Genomic DNA, 21,776 nt, shown 5'->3' on the forward strand with positions numbered 1-21,776 from the left:
TAATTGAGTCATTTCCCTTCTCTAGGACTCAGTTCTCCCATCTAACAAATGAATCTCTTTTTATAAGGGTCCTTAAAATCCAAAATTCCTTTATTTTAGAGCATCAGGACTTTTTTACATGATTGTTATTTCCTTGTCCCCACTCATCATTTTTGCTATGTTAAAGGTGATGAATTCCTCAAAAAATGGAAGAATAGATGACTCTTCAAGAGGAATTAGGTTGAAAATAATAATCTAATAAATCAAATATATAAAATATACCTTAGTTGAATCTCCCACTTGGGTATATTTAAAACACCTTCTTAGATAAAAAAATAGAAAATTTAATTTAGCTAATAAAATTAGATCAATTCATCAATGAGCTAGGAAATATATATTTCTGTCCATGTGGGAAAAACAACTAAATTATCATAAAGAATATATTAGCAACAGTAGTTCTCCTTAGATTTCCTTGGGAAATGAAGGACAAGCCAATTGTAAAGTATTTTAAAACTCATTGTACGTCTTTGGAGCATGGGTGAAATGTCTGCCATCCATCAAGATTACTAAGATGAAGTTATTAACCTTGTGACAGTTTAATAACCATTCTTTATATTCTAAAAACAAGGGCCCCCTTTGGGATCAGAGTTCTCATCTTGAAGTCAGGGTCCATCATTTGTTGAGATAATTGGACCTTTATACTGAACAAGACTGTGACTGCAACAGGTTTAAACCCCCAAAGTGGTCTATAATATTGGCTCTATGGCCTATTTGCCTTGTAATTTGACCGTTTTGTCTGGATATTATTCTCTCTTTCTCCTCCAGTCAGCCGGAAAAAAATCCCTCCTTTAAATTTCTCATAATACTGTGGGCTATTCCATTTTATATATAGCATTCTACTACATGTCCATGCTCAGAAAAAGGAAATAGAATGTCATGTATGAGAAATGGCAAGGAATTATGATGCTAGTAGATCACAGAGTAGGTAGAAGGGAGTAATTGTAAAAAGATTGGGAAGGTAAAAAAAGGGCAGAAGAATAGACAGCTCTTCAATGAGCCAGAAGAAAATTTCTGGTTGATCATGGTTGTTTGGAATCCTATGACTGAAAAACACAGTAAAGATGGAAAAACAATTGTTGAATATTAGGAGGAAGAGTTTTTGGGCAGAGCGTACAGCTTGGTACCAAAACAAAGCTCTAACGTCCATTTTATGGTGCATTTTTGAAAGCCAAAGAAGATGGAGATGTCAAAATTCTAAAAGAAAGATTAGAAAATTGTTTTCCATCAGTATTTGCAAACACTGTGTTTACAATCATGTCACCTACTTGACAATTTTAGTGGAATCACCTTTTTTTCCCTTTGGCTAAAATAACATACTTGAATATTCAGTCCTTTATTAACAAGATGGAGGAAAGCTTAAATATAGTTAAGTATACTGCCTTTCTTTATAATGATCAATTCATCTAGAGAAGATAAGAACAAGATGGCATGAGAATTCTATAAAAATATGTGTCATTTTTTTTTCCAAGATCCAGTAAGACTGAGTGGACAGGAAAGAATTCATCAATCTGAGCAGAAATGCCAGGAAATCTTCAGCATTGTGGAAGACTTGTTCCTGGACCCTGGAAAAAGAATAATACACATCCTTGACTTTGAGACTTATAAACTAAGTAGTAAAAGTAAGAAACTTACACAGATAACCATAATACAGGATGGATTAGGGAAAGTTCCAAGATGCAAGATGGCAGTGGGAGGGGTAAGACCCAGGAAAGCTGAGGCATTGGAACCAGCCAGATGAAGGAGAAAGCCAGGAAAGGAAAAGCATGGAAAGCAAGAGGAAGAATGAAGATGATGAGACTAAGTCAAAGTGAGTGTCAAATAGGCATCTGTAAGGGACAGAACGAAGCACAGAGCACAGGGGCTGGCTGAACTGGGCATCACTGGGATGGCAGGAGTCTAGGACTATACATGTTTTCCATGCTTCTGATAATTATCTCAAATAAAAAGTAGTTTTAATCTAAATGTATTTAGAACAGAAAAGACTTCTATAAGATAAGTAAATTCATCATGAAGTTGGAAAGCATATCAGGTTTCTACTTTTCTGATTTCTTTTCTTATCTCAGTTCACCACCTACAGAGGCATATATCCAGCTGGAAATTTCCCCACGGTATTTTTATACCAATGAGTGAAGGATTAAAAAAGAGATGCCCTAAACGCTTTTGTAGCTTATTTGAAATGTAAATAAGGCAGATCTGGTCTTAAAGTTAACCAACACAAGATCCTTCAACAACCCTGAGCCCCCTAGATCACAAGTCCCATTCAGATCCCTATGTCTACCAGAAAGGGGCTAGCCATCATAAAAATACAATTTAAAAATACCTGCTATGAATTGAAGTCTCAGAGCATCAAGAGTGGCCAGATTCTAACCCTCCTTAAAATCTTACTTTATAAAGGGATGTCACTCCTAATTCATCTTGCAAGAAAAAGTCATTTTTTCCCAAAGGCTAAGTTTCAATTTTTGGAAATTATTTTTATCAGAATTTTTAATACACATTTTAGGAGGTTGATATCAGGGTGACAGAAGTCCTATATATCAAGTTACTAATGTCTAAATGAATGGATTCGTGTTTAAACTACAATGTTAAGGCACTCCCTCTGATGAGAAAGTATGAGATTGATATTATTTCCTTTGCCATTAGACTTCAGCCTTAATTTATCTGTGAAAGGCTGGTGGGGTGTGTGATACCTCTATAATTAATTCTCTGCTATTATCTAACATGTAGTAGTGAGGAGATTGAATTTATTTGGTATATGAATTACAGATTAGTAGAAGAACTGAAACTACAGTTAATAGCCTTGCATACATTACTTTCTTATTCATAGACTCCATTTGGCACTTAACTACATTTATCATACTCAAACCATCTTTGGAACCATATTCTCCAAGTGCATGAATTTCCCACAGGGAAAATTTGGGCATTTAAGAAAGCTGGGTAAGCTCTTTCAGGACCTCAGGCTATGGGTTAATGCACTGAAGTATGCATTTTACAAACCTACTTTCTTGGGGAACAAAAGCTAAAACAAAACAAAAACAAACCAATGAAATACATGACTACAATAACATAAATGAAGGCAGCAGAATTTAGGTGGAATACAAAGGACAATAATGGCTAACATAAAGAAGCCTGATGCTCAAAAAAAAAAAAAAATCCTGCCTAGGAGCTGGTGGGGAAATGGATAGATGTTTGGGCTTGAAGTTAAAAAGATCAATGTTCAAACGGAGCCCCAAACACTTTCTAGCTGTGTGGCCTTGGATAAGTCATTTAACCTTTGCTCTTAAATGTATGTCAAAGTAATATTAGCCCAATGACTTCTACGTTGTGCTATACACATGTTTATCCCCACCCCCCACCCCCTTGGTTAATAAATGGTAAAGTGAAAGAGTTGAAAAGTTAAATAACCGATATGTTTTTCTTAATAATTACTGCTGTTTCAGGTTTCAGATATTATTGTGGAAGAAGTCGTTTATGGAAAGGTTCCATGTCAAGACAAAATGCATCAAAAAAAGTTTTTAAAACAAATGCTAACGTTTGGAGTTCTAATACAAAGAGATTTTTAGTTGTGAGGTTAATTTGTGAGGCAAAAGCCGCTCCCCAAGTAGCATTCAAGCGAGCGCTTCACACGCGGGCTCCTTGCATGTTTACTTTGTATCATCTGCTAAGTACCAGCAGCATGTTTGAAGTTTGAGGTAAAAGCACCTAAATTGGCAGTTTGTAATTTGTTATTCTCATCCCACCTGTCAAACCCGGGCTCTGGGGAGAAGATGGAGCACAGCCTGCCAGAGACGAGGGGCCATTAGCAGCCCTCCTGGGGAAACACCCTCCTCCTGCAAACGGGGATCCAGGAGCTCTAACGAGGATCCTCACTGGCTTACGCCACATCCACCGCTAAAGGACTAGCCTACACAGCTGAGAACAGTCTTGAAAAGTCCAGGGACAGACAAGAGGGACATTATGGCCACGGCAGCCAGGAAGACTCTGCACTTCCTCCCTGGGGCCACCAATAGCCTGAGCTCTTGCATCTCGGCTCTCCAGAGCTGTGAGACCCATTTCAAAGCAGGCATCTCTGGAAGCCGTGAGACCACCCCAGAGTGCCGGGCTCTGTGCTCTTCGTGCTTTCTTCTAGATGGCCTCGGGGCCACGTCTTCCATGGCCTGCCGTCTCCACAGACTTTTCTCCAAGCCCAGTTTAACTCATCATAGTTCTTAGCAGTAAAGGTCAGAGACTATTGGCTCACTCTCCCAACCAGCCCCTGGATTAGAGGGCAAGGGCCTCCAGAGCAGGCGACTTCTGCCCCGCCGGGGTTTTAGAAATAACGCCGAGGAGGAGCTGAGCTTGTCCAATAATACCACTCGGGAGTCCCCATCCACTATAGTAACATGATCTAATCAGCCAACATCTCCCTTATATCAATTAACCAATTAATATTCATTAGCTTTTACAAAAGGATATTTACTAAGAAGATTTTAAGCAAGGACAAAAGTACAAAACCTCCCTGAACCAAAGCATACTAACTCCTCTATACACCTCAGCCTCTGAGGATTCAAACTTAAAGTGGTTGTTATAAACTATTAAAATGTTCTCTCTCTTTCCCTCTCTCTCCCTCTCCCTCCCTCTCTCTCTCTCTCTCTCTCTCTCTCTCTCTCTCTCTCTCTCTCTCTCTCTCTCTCTCTCTCTCTCTGTCTCTGTCTCTCTCTCTCTCTCTTTGCCTCTCTCTCTCTTTTTGTCTCTGTCTCTCTCACTCTCTGTCTCTGTCTCTCTCTCTTTGCCTCTCTCTCTCTTTTTGTCTCTGTCTCTCTCACTCTCTGTCTCTCTCTTTGTGTCTCTCTTTCTCTCTGTCTCTCTCTCACTCACTCTTTTTTTCCCTCTCTCCCTCTCCCTCCTCTCTCTGTCTCTCCTTCTCTCTGTGTCTCTCTGTCTCAGCACACATGAGAGAGATAGAGACAGAGACACGGAGACAGAGGAGGGAGAAGGAGAGAGAGAAAAAGAAAGAATAAAGAAAGAGTAGAGTGAGGGGAAGAGAGAGAGAGAATGAGAGGTATTTGCTGGCATGAGAGAGAGAGGGAGAAGGAGGGAGAGAGAGAGACAGAGAGGCAGAGAGAGAGAGAGAGATGTATTTCCTGCATGAGTAATTTCTTTTCTCCCTTAGAAGATAACCTACATGGTTCCTTCTGTATGGTCTGCTTGCAGGACATGATGCCTCAGTCTCCAGATCGATGTATTGCTGGACTATATCAAGCAGGTAGCTCTGAGGGTTGGCTCCTTATTGGTCTTGGTTATTAGTAAGGGCTCTGGTTTCTAAGGGCACCTTTGATGGTTCTTCTGGCTCTTTAAAAGCCCACAAGGTCATAACTTAGTCTATTCCCTCTTTGATACTTAGTAGAATAAATACCAAGGGACAAACACAGAGCCTGGCTGTGCATTCGTGGCTACAGGGATAAGGGAGCTCAAAGTCAAGGGTTAGGGTTAGCTGCCTCTCCTCCCTCTTCACTCAAAAGCCACCAGGAAGAGAGAGGCCATCTAACTTAACCTTTTATTTACAAACTAAGTTCCAACTCAGCAGCCATTTCAAAGGAACTTTTGTCACTGTGCAGTAAGAACAGGGGAAGCAGGGGAAGAACAGGTCCCTGGATCCCAAATGACCAGAAGCAGGCTCTGCAAACTTCCATGTGGGTCAATACTAGGCAGAGCCAATTGTATATGCTCTAAGCACCCTTATTTGGCTAATTCTCTCATTACACAAGAAATTATCAAAGACTCAAAAGTCTCTCCATACACAAGAAAAGATCATGAGTTCAAACTGGGGGAAAGCAGCTCAGAATCATAATGGCACGGAGAGGTGGTACAGTGGATAGAGCACCAGATCTGAAGTCAGGAAGATCTGAGTTCAAATGTGACACTTAGTAACTGTGTGACCATGGACAAGTCACTTAACATTTGCCTTAGTTCTTTAAAATGCGCTGGAGAAGGAAATGGCAAATCACTCTAGTATCTTTGCCAAGAAAACTCCAAAAGAGGTCAAGAAGAGTTGAATATGTCTGAAAAGTACCTAAACAACAAAAACTCAAAATCAGGAAGACCATATAACTAAGGGAACAATAATAAGCAAGAAGCTTTCTCCCAAGTAACTTAAGCCTAATAGAACATTCTTCCAGTGGGTCACTCACTAGTCACAAGCCACCTTTATTTCACTGAATATTATTGTGTTCTTGTAGTATTCCACTGCCCACTTAGAGCCTGCCCCTAACCAATGTATGAGGTCTAGCAGACACGCCTCAAAGGAAAGGGACCAATGTGGAGGCAGGAGAATCGGCATCCGGACCTAAGGAAAGGATTGCCTATTTCAGCACAGATTAAGGAGTAAAGTTAAATATCGTTTAAACCTGGGGTGAATCTGTGACCACTGAGACCAGAGAGTGAGGGAAGCGTTAAAAGAACTACAGAGGCATGTAAATTCCGAACCAGAGCACAAGGGAACCCTATGCGGATCAGGAATTTCAGGTTTGAAAGTGAAAGAGGCTAAGTCAATTACTAATGGTCAGACCAACTGGAAGGGTCCAGAGGGCTGGCATGAAGGACTCCTGCCAATCAACCCCACAGCAAGGAAACTGAAACTCTGAGTTACTAGACCAATACTATGGAGGAGCTAAAGAAAGCCCAAAGTTTCATAGTTGGTGCTAAGGACCAGAGTCCCCCAAAGTGCGATTTGTGGCATTAATAGTCTGTAAAGCTGTTCTATGTAAAGAGATCTATAGTACTGAATAGAGAAGAAAAGATAAAGGAAAAAGAGCAGGATTTTGTGATGATTATTATTAGTGTGAAGAAGAGACAGAAAGAGAATGAAATTCTCCTTTCTCTACCCCATTGCTCTTTGGTTCACCTTCCACTGTGCTTCCTTGAAGATTGTGAAGGAGTAACACCTTTTTGCTTAGCCCCTAGAATATAATAGGTGCTTAATCAATGCTTATTCCCTTACAATTTCTCTACAATACATACAACAATAAAGAGTAAAACTTGAGGCTATGATAAACTTGACCTAAAAGTGAAATGCTAGCTACAATGAATAGAAACGTTTAAATAAAAATACTTTTGCTCACCTTCTTAGAATTTAAAATGTTTTGGGTTAATCTGTATCTTATCAAATGCTGTTAGAGAAGTTGGAATTGTTTTCTTTCCTCTCAATTTCCCTTTGAGTTGATGTTTTGGTCCTCCAAAACTAAAAAAAGTAGTATAGACCCGGTGATAGGCAGTATGTTCCCTTGTCTGAGAAGCAGCCTAGCTTCGTTCAGCAAGGATCCACATCTCTGGGGTCAGGGCACAGAGTCCCTACAATCTGCAAAATCCACATTTTTGACCTTCTTTTGTAGCAGAGAAATCTGATTTTTTTCTTTTTTAGTTTATGGGATGTTTCGAGTAACTGATTATAAAATGTGGGCTAAGTATTTGGTCGTGGGTTATATGGTTTCTCAACTTTTTCTGTGTCGTCTGAGAGTTTTTGCATGTCATCTATGGCTTCCACAAAACTCCCCCCAAATTCCCATTTAGTTTCTTCTGCCAACCAGCAATATATTGAAACCAGAGTCACAATGTGACTATATAGAGATATGGTTTGGTGTCTATGGACACATGTATGTGTGTTTATATATGTATTCTGCTATATCTATGTGCATATGTATTTACACATGTGTATGTAATATGTGGATAGAGATAAATATATGTTCTGTTGTCAGTTTAATTTACTTAAGACAGGCAGTCAATATTTGACATATTCGTGTGTTTATATGCAGATATTTAATATATAACATGCATGTATATGTGTGTATTTGTATATACTGTTTGTATGTCCACACATGTTTCTGTATGTACACATGTGTGTGGGTGTAGATATAGACAAACACGTATTTAGACTCCAGTAACTCAAAAAACCCATCTACTAAAAGCTTAAGGGCTTGGCAGCAGTATGTGCACTAATGAAATCAATGGACTCTTGAAGTATTGAAGTAATTTTCCTCTAGCAAACAGGATTTCCAAAATCATTCCATTGATCATCCTTTCCAAAAGTAGCCCCTGCAGCATCTTAATATTCAGAGGCATCACTAAGGACTTTCATTGTGATCTGGGAACCTCTGGAGGGTCCTAATCCTGTTAGTCTCCTCTTTTCTTTTTTTTTTTTTATTTTTTTTTTAATATATTTTATTTGATCATTTCCAAGCATTATTCGTTAAAGACATAGATCATTTTCTTTTCCTCCCCCCACCCCCCATAGCCGACGCGTAAGTCCACTGGGCATTAGATGTTTTCTTGATTTGAACCCATTGCTTTGCTGTTAGTATTTGCATTAGAGTGTTCATTTAGTCTATCCTCTGTCATGTCCCCGCAATCTCTGTATTCAGGCAGTTGCTTTTTCTCGGCGTTTCCACTCCCATAGTTTATCCTTTGCTTATGAATGGTGTTTTTTTTTTCTCCTGGATCCCTGAAAGTTGTTCAGGGACATTACACCGCCCCTAATGTAGAAGTCCATTACGTTCGATTATACCACAGTGTATTAGTCTCTGTGTACAATGTTCTCCTGGTTCTGCTCCTCTCGCTCTGCATCACTTCCTGGAGGTTGTTCCAGTCTCCATGGAACTTCTCCACTTTATTATTCCTTTGAGCACAATAGTATTCCATCACCAACATATACCACAATTTGCTCAGCCATTCCCCAATTGATGGGCATCCCCTCGTTTTCCAGTTTTGGGCCACCACAAAGAGCGCAGCTATGAATATTTTTGTACAAGTCTTTGTGTCCATTATCTCTTTGGGGTACAGACCCAGCAGTGCTATGGCTGGGTCAAAGGGTAGATATTCTTTTGTCGCCCTTTGGGCATAGTTCCAAATTGCCCTCCAGAATGGTTGGATCAGTTCACAGCTCCACCAGCAATGAATTAATGTCCCTACTTTGCCACATCCCCTCCAGCATTCATTACTTTCCTTTGCTGTTATGTTAGCCAATCTGCTAGGTGTGAGGTGATACCTCAGAGTTGTTTTGATTTGCATCTCTCTGATTATAAGAGATGTAGAACACTTCTTCATGTGCTTGTTAATAGTTTTGATTTCTTTATCTGAGAACTGCCTATCCATTTCCCTTGCCCATTTATCAATTGGAGAATGGCTTGATTTTTTGTACAATTGATTTAGCTCATTATAAATATGAGTAATTAAACCTTTGTCAGAGGTTTCTATGAAGATTTTTTCCCAATTTGTTGTTTTCCTTCTGATTTTAGTTATATTGGTTTTGTTTGTACAAAAGCTTTTTAGTTTGATGTAGTCAAAATTATTTATTTTACATTTTGTGATTCTTTCTATATCTTGCTTGGTTTTAAAGCCTTTCCCCTCCCAAAGGTCTGACATGTATACTATTCTGTGTTTACCCAATTTACTTATGGTTTCCTTCTTTATGTTTAAGTCACTCACCCATTTTGAATTTATCTTGGTGTAGGGTGTGAGGTGTTGATCTATTCCTAGTCTCTCCCACACTGTCTTCCAATTTTCCCAGCAGTTTTTATCAAATAGTGGATTTTTGTCCCAAAAGCTGGGATCTTTGGGTTTATCGTATACTGTCTTGCTGAGGTCGTTTTCCCCCAGTCTATTCCACTGATCTTCCTTTCTGTTTCTTAGCCAGTACCAAATTGTTTTGATGACTGCTGCTTTGTAATATAGTTTGAGGTCTGGGACTGCAAGGCCCCCATCATATGTGTTTTTTTTCATTATTTCCCTGGATATCCTTGATCTTTTGTTCTTCCAAATGAACTTTGTTATGGTTTTTTCTAAATCAGTGAAGAAGTATTTTGGTAGTTCAATGGGTATGGCACTAAATAGATAAATAAGTTTGGGTAGGATGGTCATTTTTATTATATTGGCTCGTCCTATCCATGAGCAGTTAATGTTTTTCCAATTGTTCAAGTCTAGTTTTAGTTGTGTGGCGAGTGTTTTGTAGTTGTGTTCATATAGTTCCTGTGTTTGTCTTGGGAGATAGATTCCTAGGTATTTTATTTTGTCTAAGGTGATTTTGAATGGGATTTCTCTTTCTAGTTCTTGCTGCTGAGCTGTGTTGGAGATATATAGAAAAGCTGATGATTTATGTGGGTTTATTTTGTATCCTGCAACTTTGCTAAAGTTGTTGATTATTTCAATTAGCTTTTTGGTTGAATCTCTAGGATTCTTTAAGTAGACCATCATGTCATCCGCAAAGAGTGATAACTTGGTCTCCTCCTTGCCTATTCTGATGCCTTCAATTTCTTTATCTTCTCTAATTGCTACTGCTAGTGTTTCTAGTACAATGTCAAATAGTAGAGGTGATAATGGGCATCCTTGTTTCACTCCTGATCTTATTGGGAATGCATCTAGTTTATCCCCATTGCAGATGATATTAGCTGTTGGTTTTAGATATATACTGTTTATTATTTTTAGGAATGACCCTTCTATTCCTATGCTTTCTAGTGTTTTTAATAGGAATGGGTGTTGTATTTTATCAAAGGCTTTTTCTGCATCTATTGAGATAATCATGTGGTTCTTGCTAGTTTGCTTGTTGATGTGGTCAATTATGTGGATGGTTTTCCTAATGTTGAACCAGCCCTGCATCCCTGGTATGAATCCTACTTGATCATGGTGAATGATCCTTCTGATCACTTGCTGGAGTCTTTTTGCTAGTATCCTATTTAAAATTTTTGCATCTATATTCATTAGGGAGATTGGTCTATAGTTTTCTTTCTCTGTTTTTGACCTGCCTGGTTTTGGAATCAGTACCATGTTTGTGTCATAAAAGGAGTTTGGTAGAACTCCCTCTTTGCTTATTATGTCAAATAGTTTGTATAGTATTGGGGTTAACTGTTCTCTGAATGTTTGATAGAATTCACAGGTGAATCCATCAGGCCCTGGGGATTTTTTCTTAGGAAGTTCTTTGATGGCTTGATGGATTTCAATTTCTGATATGGGATTATTTAAGAATTCTATTTCCTCTTCTGTTAGTCTAGGCAGTTTGTATTTTTGTATATATTCATCCATTTCTCCTAAATTGGTGTATTTATTGCCATATAATTGGGCAAAGTAATTTCTAATGATTGCCTTAATTTCCTCCTCATTGGAGGTGCTGTCCCCCTTTTCATCTTTAATGCTGTGAATTTGCTTTTCTTCCTTCCTTTTTTTAATTAGATTGACCAGTACTTTGTCTATTTTGTTTGTTTTTTCAAAGTACCAGCTTCTTGTCTTATTTATTAAATCAATAGTTCTATCACTTTCGATTTTATTAATTTCTCCCTTAATTTTTAGGATTTCTAATTTGGTTTTCTGCTGGGGGTTTTTAATTTGATCGCTTTCGAGTTTTTTCAATTGCATTTCCAATTGATTGATCTCTGCTCTCCCTTGTTTGTTAATATGAGCTTTCAGGGATATGAATTTGCCTCTGATTACCGCTTTGGCTGCATCCCAAAAGGTTTGAAAGGATGTTTCGCCATTGTCATTTTCCTTGATGAAATTATTAATTGTTTCTATGATTTCTTCTTTAGCTAAACGGTTTTGGAGTATCATATTGTTTAATTTCCAATTGGTTTTAGATTTGGTTTTCCATGTACCATTACTAATCATTATTTTTATTGCCTTGTGATCTGAGAAGGCTGCATTCATTATTTCTGCTTTTTTGCATTTGTGTGCTATGTTTCTGTGACCTAATGTATGGTCAATTTTTGTGAATGTGCCATGTGGTGCTGAGAAGAAGGTATATTCCTTTTTATCCCTATTTATTTTTCTCCATATGTCTATTAATTCTAATTTTTCTAAGATTTCATTCACTTCTTTTACCTCTTTCTTATTTATTTTTTGATTTGATTTATCTAAATTTGATAATGGTTGGTTTAAGTCTCCCACTAGTATGGTTTTATTGTCTATTTCTTCCTTCAATTCTCCTAGTTTCTCCATTAGAAATTTGGGTGCTATATTATTTGGTGCATACATGTTGATTAATGATATTTCCTCATTGTCTAGAGTCCCTTTTAACAAAATATAATTACCTTCCCTATCCCTTTTGATCAGGTCTATTTTTGCATTGGCTTTATCAGATATCATGATTACCACTCCTGCCTTCTTTCTATCAGTTGAGGCCCAGAAGGTCTTACTCCATCCTTTAATTCTGACCTTGTGGGTATCAACCCGCCTCATGTGTGTTTCTTGAAGACAACATATGGTAGGGTTTTGGATTCTAATCCATTCAGCTATTCGTCTACGTTTTATGGGTGAGTTCATCCCATTCACGTTCAAAGTTATGATTGTCATTTGTGGACTCCCTGGCATTTTGATTGCCTTCCCTAATTCTAACCTTTTCTTCTTCGGCTCTACCTTTTAGTCCAGTGATTTACTTTGAATCAGTCCCCCTTGTCCCCTCCCTTGATGTTTCCCTTTTTAGTCCCTCCCTTTTTGTTCCCTCCCCCTCCCCCCTCTCTTTCCCTCCCTTTTTGTTCTCCCTCTCCCCCTCCCCCCCTTGGTTTTCCCTTCTCCTTACCCTTATTGGGTAAGATAGAATTCAAGATCCCAATGGATCTGGATGTTTTTCCCTCTCAGAGTTGATTTCCCTGAGATTGAGGTTTAAGTAAACCCCCCCCCTCTCTTCCTCTCCTTCTTATAGGAGTTTTCTTCCCCTCCCCTTCCCCTGTGAATCTTTGTGTGAGAACCATTATTCTATTTGGTCTTTCTTTATCCCCTATTTATACATTACATTTTCCCCACATATTAGTATACATAGGTTGATATAAATGTAGTCCTTATAGAAGAGAGTTTGAGTAAAAGAAGATAACATTTTTCCCCTTTCCTTAATATTTACCTTTTCAGGTATTCCTTGCTCTTTGATTTTCGGTATCAAACTTTCCACAGAGCTCTGGTCTTTTCTTTGCAAAAAGTTGGAAGTCTTCTATTTTGTTGAATGCCCATACTTTCCCTTGGAAGTATATAGTCAGTTTTGCTGGGTAGCTGATTCTTGGTTGGAGACCCAGCTCTCTTGCCTTTCTGAAGATCATGTTCCATGCCTTACGATCATTCAGCGTAGAACTTGCAAGGTCTTGTGTGACCCTGATTGGCATTCCTTTATATCTAAATTGTCTTTTTCTGGCTTCCTGTAGGATTTTTTCTTTTGTTTGATAGCTTTGGAATTTGGCAATTACATTCCTGGGAGTTGTCTTTTGGGGGTTTAGTGTAGAAGGTGTTCTGTGAGCTCTGTCAGTGGCTGTATTGCCCCCTTGTTCTAGAATCTCTGGGCAATTTTCTTTGATTATATCTTGTATCACCATGTCCAGTTTGGTGTTTATTTCTGGCTTTTCTGGGAGTCCAATTATTCTTAAATTTTCTCTTCTCCCCCTGTTTTCCAGATCTATCACCTTGTCGGTGAGATATTTTATGTTCTCTTCTAATTTCTTGGTGTTTTGGCTTTGCTTTATTAGTTCTTGCTTTAAAGCCTGGTTTTCTTTTACAGTTTGGTCAAACTGGTTTTGTAGATGCGTGAATTTCTTTTGCATCATTTCCCACTTTTCCTCCCAGAGGGCTTCCATCTTTTTGGTCCTTTCTGATTCAAATTCTTCATGGGTTTGTGGAGAGTTTCTGTTTCCTTTGGAAGATTTTGGAGAATTTTCTTGTATATCTTCTTCTATCTGCTCTGTATTTTGTATTTTGGCTCCATAGAATGTGTCCAGAGTCGCCCCTTTCTTCTTATTTTTCTTGGTATTTTGGGGCTTCTGTGCTTCTGTGGAGTTTGTCATCTCTGAACGTGGAGGATTGGCTTTTCTTGTCTTTGTCTGGTGATCAGAGGCTTTAGTCCTGGGCAGATGTTGGTTCTATGAGCGTTCCCTGGGTTAAACTGAATATGCCTCACTGGAACTGGAATGGAAGGGTCGGACCACGAGGCCACACTCTCCCCCTGGCTCGATTTCCGGAAGTTGCCTTCAGAATCCCTGGCCGTGAGGCTGTTTCCTCGGCCTGCGGGGGGATGGGCTGCCGCTTCCCCAAGCTCCGAGAGCACAGACTTTCACTGAGACTTGGATAGCAGGATCCAGCCCGTGAGGCTGTCTTGCCCGCCCTGAGGGTTGCTGTTGTTTTGACCAGCTTTCTGCAGCGGAGGCCCCAGGCAGTAACTTTCACCCGGACCGACCAGCTCTCTGCAGCGGAAGCCCCAGGCAGTAACTTTCACCCGGACTGGGACTTGGGTAGAAGACCCTGAGGGTTGTTGTTCCTCAGACCCTGCTCTCTGAGCCCGGCGCGGCTGCCGCTTCCGGGAGCCTTGGACTCTGCGCTCCTACCCCTGAGGTCCGAGGGATCTCGGGTTCTGGCTTTTAAGGGGAGCCGTACCTTTTGAACCGGGTCCAGGTCCAGGAGGAGGGTTCCCAGGGTCTGTGCTGTTGATCGTTTTGAATTTCGGCGCCTTAGGAGCTTCTAGTTTGAGATCGGTCGGGAAGGGTTTTCCGGAGATCTGAACTTCAGCTTTCTCTAAGCCGCCATCTTAACCGGAAGTCCTAGTCTCCTCTTTTCTTGACTCATCCCCCACCCCAACATCAAGGGCAGCCTCAAAAGTGAAGGAGACCAAAAGGCAGTCTGGGTGGGGATCTCTGGAAGAGGGTGGCCTGAAAGCCATACTCCTTGCCTCAGGGACAAAGGCTACCTTGAGGGTGTTTATTATTATAGACAGACTGGTGCCAAGTGTTAGAGCTGAACCTTAGAGATAACTTTAACCGTTTCTCGTTTTATAGATGATGAAACTGAGAGCCTGAGAGTTTAAGTGAAATTTTCCAAATGCTACAACTATCAAGAGCTAAGATTTTGAGGGGCCTAAAGCTAAAGCTACCTTCCTCTTCCCTCTCAGTTGTGAGCTCCAGCCACCCTTTCCCCAACTGCCTCTTGGATAGGTCTGATTGGATATCCCGTGGTCATCCCAAACTCACCATGTCCAAAACAGAACTCCTTATTTTTCCCTTCTAAACTGCACTTCTTCCAAAGTCTCTACTTCTCATCACCACTTCCCAATTCTAAAGCTATTCCCTGTTCTCCTTCACCCTTCAATCCTCTTAGCAAGCCTTATAAATTGTAACTCCACAAGTTTCCGCATCTGCTCTGCCATGTTGAGGCTATATTGATTTTATATAGGCTGGAATGCTTTTCTCTTTTTAACCAACAAAGAAAAAAAAAAGTGGACCTTTGACAATGTGACTTTCATAATTGACCCCAGCATTCATCGGGCTTTATCTCTTCACCATGAAACATAAATATTATGGCTCTTTCTTCTCCTAAAAAGGACAGACTCAAGCTTGACCCCATCTCCTACTGTTCTGATTTCAATGAGAATTTGATTCCGAAATTCACATTTCATTTTAGGAGCTCTGCATCAAGATAGCTGGCTGGAATTCTATTTGACAGCGCCTTTTCATTTGGGGGAAACTCTTCATGACCAATCTGCATTACAAATGGACTCTGGATTACCTGCCATAAGAATGGTCTTCAAAAGTCTCTCTGATTTTCAGGAATTTCCAAATAGCAACCATACCTATGTAAGATTTAAATTATCCAATACTTCAGGTATTATTTTTGTAAAGTTTATTATCTGACAAAATAGAAGCACATGACTAAGTTTTTCTGCCTGCTCAAAAATCCCACTCCACCGAAGCCCAGACAGGAAGAAAAAAAAGCTAGAGACAGAGCTCCACCCAACTTATATCCCGTCTACATCAGCAGGTAACCACAGGAAGTGAGTAGGGTGCTAGGAATCATAATTTTGCTGGGGATCATGGTTTTTTAGGGTAACAGATTCAAATTACACACCTACCAGGCAAATGTCAGCAGACTCTTTCCTATAATCTTTAATGAAATTGTACTCTACATCTACCTAATAGTAGTGGTTTCACGCAGAATCACAAAACTTTATGGTTGGAAGAGCCCCAAGAGTTTATCTAGTTCAATTCATATGAAAAAAAATTTTCCTTCCCAATAAATGTTCATCCAAATGTAAGTTAAAGAGCTCAAGTAAAAAGAGCCTACCTACCACCTACTGAAGCAGCCTATTCGATCCTACTTTTTTGCACTAATTGATAACAGGTTTTTCTTTAGGTCAAGCCTAAATTTCATTCTGTGTACAACTTCCATCTTTTGCTCCCACTTCTATGAGGATCAGCGTATTTCTAGGCCTTAACTAAAAGAACTCACTACCTGTTTGATCACTGTAGGTACCAGGAAATTCCAGTGTACCTGGTACCTGGGTGTCCTTAGCTTCATTTAGAAATGGGATACAAGGCTCTCCTGATCATAAACAAGCTAATAAGCTTTATCTAATCCATTATATTATGCCCAAACAATTCCACCTCACTGCAGCTACATACAGAGTTATACCCTTAATTTTGCCGTCACCTGTAAGTATCACACTTCTATATTCTAGAACTCTGAAGTCCCCTTTTCTGATTACAATTTGCTATCTTTCTACTTCTCCCTTTGCCTTGCAACCCTAAACTCTGTTCTTCATATTCCCTGGGACTTCCAATCCTTCCACCCCTCAGTTCTTTCCTAGGCCATCACCCATGCACAAATCCCACTTTCCTCTATTGTCCATCTCGATTCCTTAGTAAATCAGTTTACTATTCTACATTATCCTCTTCTCCCAAGTCTTGGCATCATTATCCTCTCATCAGTCCTGCCCTGACAAGCCTCGGCTATGAAATACTCCCACCATCCACTCCCTTTACTCCTTACTCACCTGCTGCTGAATGAAGTTGCAGAAAAACACAACCAAAAATGGAATCCTACAGATTTTTACGTGATCACAATTGGGTTGGCTTTTAGCCAACCTTTTACATCTACCTAATTAACTATCCCATACACCATAGCTCCTGTTGCCAAACATTTTCATCCTTCCTCAAACCTCCTAAGACTCCCTCTTCACTAAGAATCTTGCCTCATATTTCACTGAAAACATGGCAGCCATTAGTCAAGAGCTCCCTCTAGGTCTCTCCTTCTCAACTCACATCACTCACATGCCTTGTACTCCTATCTCCTCCTACACCCGTCTTACATGAAGGTATGATAGTCCTTCCCAAGACTGATCTCTGGATGATGCACAAGTGATCCTGTTCTATCATTTCTTCTCTAACAGATTGCCCCCTACATTACCCACTCTCTCACTTCTCCTCAATCTCTCCCTGTCCAGTGGTTGCTTCACTAAATGCCCCCATCTTCCCCTAGACTCAAGCAGTCCTCACCTGATCCATCCATTCATCCTTGTTAGCTATCATCTTATACTTCTCTCTTTTATAGCTAAACTCTTTGAAGAAGCTATCAGTGCCTAATACTCTCCTTTTAACTTGGCAGTGACTTCCAGTCTCATCATTCAACTGAAGTTACTCTCTTTAAAGGGATCTCTTAAAATATAAAATAAAATAAAAAAATAAAGGGATCTCTTAATTGTCACATGAAATGGTCTTTCCTCAGTCTTCATGCATCTTGACCTCTTTACAATTTTTATACGTAGTTGTTTGTATACTGTCTCCTCCATTAGGCTATGAATTCCATGAGACAGGGATCAGGGTATGCTGGCAAATATCTTAACAACCAGTACTCTGGGGGAAAAAAGTCTGAGTTCATATCATCTGTAAAAACTACATCCTGGAAGGACTAGAAAATAATATTTCTCAATCAATGATCATTGAAAGATCATGCAGAAATACCATAGGTCTAGGGAAAGGCATCTTGATTTTTTTTCCCCCACAAAATGGGGAAGGAATGGATTTTGCAAACTATAGGCTGGAGGATCAGTCAACAAGTATTTACTAACTATCTACTAAGTACTAGACTCTGGGGTAATTGCTGGGGACACAAAGAAAGCTGGAGTCCCTGCCAGGGGTGTTTGAGATAGATTACATAGGAGCTTATTGTAAAATTTCAGTGGGAGCATTTACAACTCACAAATTGAAAAATGCTACAAATAAGGGCTTGATTTATTGTTTTATTGATTTCTAGACTTAAGAAAATGATGAAGAAAATGTATGATATGAACTCGTAAAAGAAAGCTAGGTGCTCTCTTCCCTTCTCCTTACTTGGCTTAAATATGAATTCCCTATTAGCCTTTTTTTTCCTATTCTTTCCAGATCAAGGCTTTTATTTTGGCAAAAGAAGCAGAAACAAAAGAGTTGAATAGTCTGTCTTTTCTCTGTCATCATTTAGTTAAAATTCCATACATAGAATTTTCATGAATAAATCCATTTTTTTTCCTGAGGTCAATACTCATTGGTCATTCCAAATTACACTGGCACCAATCCCAGGACAAAATTTACTGTCTAATAAGCAAGCAGGCTTTTTAATTGCTTCTCTTCCTCCCCCATTTTATTCTCAAACTTCTATGCCTAACTGCCAATGTCTAGAAATATGTGGAGAAAGGAAAGCCAAGGGAGAGATCAGGGGAGGACAGGGGAAAGGAAGAAGAGGCAGGATATTTAAAGAGATAGAAATCATCACTTAAACACGTAAAAATAAAATCATCTACATTACATTTGTTTCTAGGCACTCAGGATCAGCCTGTTAAATAGCTGCCTTTCTCTGCTAGCCATATGGTCCCACTCTAGGCATTTGCCTCCACTTAGAGACCCCAGGCTATGAGGGTTCTTACCATCAACAGGAAATATATACTATCTCCCTGTCTGAGAGTACTATATCCGACCTCATCTTACCTGTTATATTCTACCTGAGGATTGATTTAGAATCACTGTCCTTCATCAGTTTAAGTCAAGAATCGCTTGTGTGGAGGGCCGTGTGCTAAATGGCCCCAAACCAAACTCAAGTATGCCGTGCCCTGTCCTGACACAAATTGTAGTCTAATATAAAGAATCACAGCTGAGAGCTGGCATCCATTATTTTGCTACTTCTCTGCTCCCATCTCCTTCAGCTTCTGCTTATCTCCTGATTCTCTGAAATGTTTATAATCCCTCTTGCTCATTCTTCTCATATTTGTGTCCTCATCCTTTGTAAACATTAAATTATGTCTCTAATAATAAAAATATTATATTTTATGAGTTTTATTAAGGATTATTAGAAATCAAGGAATAAAGAAGATACAAAATAAAAACCACGTGCCCATGGCTGATTAGCCCATTTAAAATCCCCGCACTTAGCTTGCCACTATACTTGCTACATCATTGCAAATGAAGGAAGAGAGAGAGGGAGGCGTTACTGCCAGTTAAATACCAATTGTGATCTCGACAACATGGAGACTCAGGAGAGATTATAGGGAATTCTGGGAAATACCAAGGACTTCTGGGGATTGAAATCTAGGGTTCAAAATCTCCATTCATACACCTTCTCAATATGGCTTCCAAATCCACTCCTAATCCTGATTGGCGTTCTTGTCTGTCTTGACTCCAGCCTACTTCTGACTTCTTGCCTGCTCCAACATCTCTTCTTGCTCCCCTGAGCCTCTGTTTCCCTGACTTCCTTAAAGTCTCACTTAAAATTCTACCTCTTTTTCTAGCCCAGCCCCACTCCTGGCCCAGCTGCTAATACTTTCCCCTCTCAGCTTACCTTCCATTTACTCTGTGTTTATGTTGTCTATGCCCCTCTGTGTTGTTAGATGCACCCAAATAAGAATTGTTTACACCCCTAATACTTTAAATATAATAAATCTTGATTTTTCTTCTATTGGAAGTATCAAGATAATTGTGCAGGATGAGAAAAAATTACTTCTGATTACATGATTTACTCTCTCAAAAGTCAGTAACAAATCACGACTTATACCGAAAAGGTGATGTCATAAACAAATTAAAGGAACAAGGAATTTTGGATTTGTGGATAGAGGGAGAGTTTCATGATCAAAAATGCATGACAGAAAAAAATGTACCATTTCAATGACATAAAATGTAAAAGTTTGGGCACAAACCAAATTTTTGTAGTAAAATTAGAAGAAAAACAGGTAATGCAAAAAACCTTTTCAATAAGTTTCTTTGATGAAAAATCTTATTCAAAGATATATAGAAACTGATTCCAATCTAGAGTAAGAGCCATTCCCCCAACAAATAAGTCTTCATGGGAAATGAAGAGCCAGTTTTTAAAATAAAAAATCCAAACTATCAACAAACGTTATATCTTCTATCACTGATAATTAGAGAAATACAAATTAAAGTAACTCATAAGGTCTTACCTCGTACCTTTCTGATTGTCAAATATGACAATGGAGGGAGTGTAGGAAAATGGGCACACTAATACATTTTTAGTGACCCAGCTACTTTGGAAAATAATTTGAAACTATGCCTAAAAAGTATCTAAACTAAGCATAGCTTTTGATGCACACTCCTAAATATATAGCCCAAAGCAATCAAAGATTGAAGAAAAAGAACCATACATACAAAAATATTTATAGCAGCTATTTTTGTAGTAGCAAAGAACTGGAAGTGGAGAGAGTGCCCGTCTACTTAGAGAATGACTAAAAAAATTATGGTATATGAGTAATAGAATATTTCTGTAGAGTAAGAAAAGACAAAATGGACAATTTAAGAGAACTATGGGAAGATCCTATAAACTAAAACAGGGTGAGTTCTACAGAATCAGGGGAACAATATACAATAACAACAGCATTATAAACAAAAAATAACTTTGGATGACTTGCAAACTAATCAATGGAATGACCTAACACAATTCTAAAAGACTGATAAGGAAGCTTCCTACCCAACTGTGGACAGAAAGATGATAGACTCAAGCAGAATGGCACATAGATATTCTTTCCTTTTTTTTCAAACCCTTGCTGTCAATCTTAGAATCAACACCATATATTAGTTCCAAGGCAGAAGAGTGATAAAGGCTGGCAATAAAGGTTGTGACTTGCCCAGGATCACATAGCTAGTAATTATCTGAGGCTTGATTTGAACACAAGACCTTCTGTCTCCAGGCCTGCCTCTCAATCCACTGAGCTAATTGTCCCCAGAACATATATATTTCTTATATATTTTTAATTTATTTATTATATTTTTTCTTTTATATATATATCATTTTATTTATTTATTATATTTTTTCTTTTTAAAAAAATTCACAAATTTTTTTCCAGATTACATGTCAATTCAATTTCTTAATATCTATTTTCTGATATTTTGTAATCCATGTTCTCTCTCTCCCTCTGACCCCAACCCCTTCCCCAAAAGGCAAGTAATATAATTTGGGTTGTATATGTGTTATCATATAATACATATGTCCATGATCATCGTATTATGAAGGAAGGCACATATTGCTTACACTAGACAAAAACTCATGGAGGAGATAAAGATTATGTTTCAATTTGCCTTCAGACTTCGTTCCTTCTTTGGCAGTAGATATCCTTTTTGTGCCATAAATTTCTTGGATTTATCCTGGATCCTTGTCTTGTTCATAGCTAAGTCATTCACAGTTGATCCTCAGACATCATTGTTGTTTCTATGCCAGCAAATATTTTTCCAAACAGCCAATGAGGAACTTGTTTAACTTGACTGTGTATATTTGTCACAAGGTTTTTCCCTTTTTCCAATAGGTGTATAGGAAAGGAAAGGGAGGTAAAGACATGAGAGAAGAAACAAGGAAGGAAGAAACAAAGAAAGAAAAAGGAACAAAGGCAACAAGAAAGCAAAAGAAAAGGGAAGAGTTAAGGAAAGGATGGGAGAAGAATAAAAAGAGAAAGAAAAATAAAATAAAAGGGAAAGAAGAAGTGCATTAAAGAGAGGAGAGAA

Source organism: Monodelphis domestica, chromosome 8 (assembly GCF_027887165.1).
Source record: "Monodelphis domestica isolate mMonDom1 chromosome 8, mMonDom1.pri, whole genome shotgun sequence".
NCBI classification, from domain to species: Eukaryota; Metazoa; Chordata; class Mammalia; order Didelphimorphia; family Didelphidae; genus Monodelphis; species Monodelphis domestica.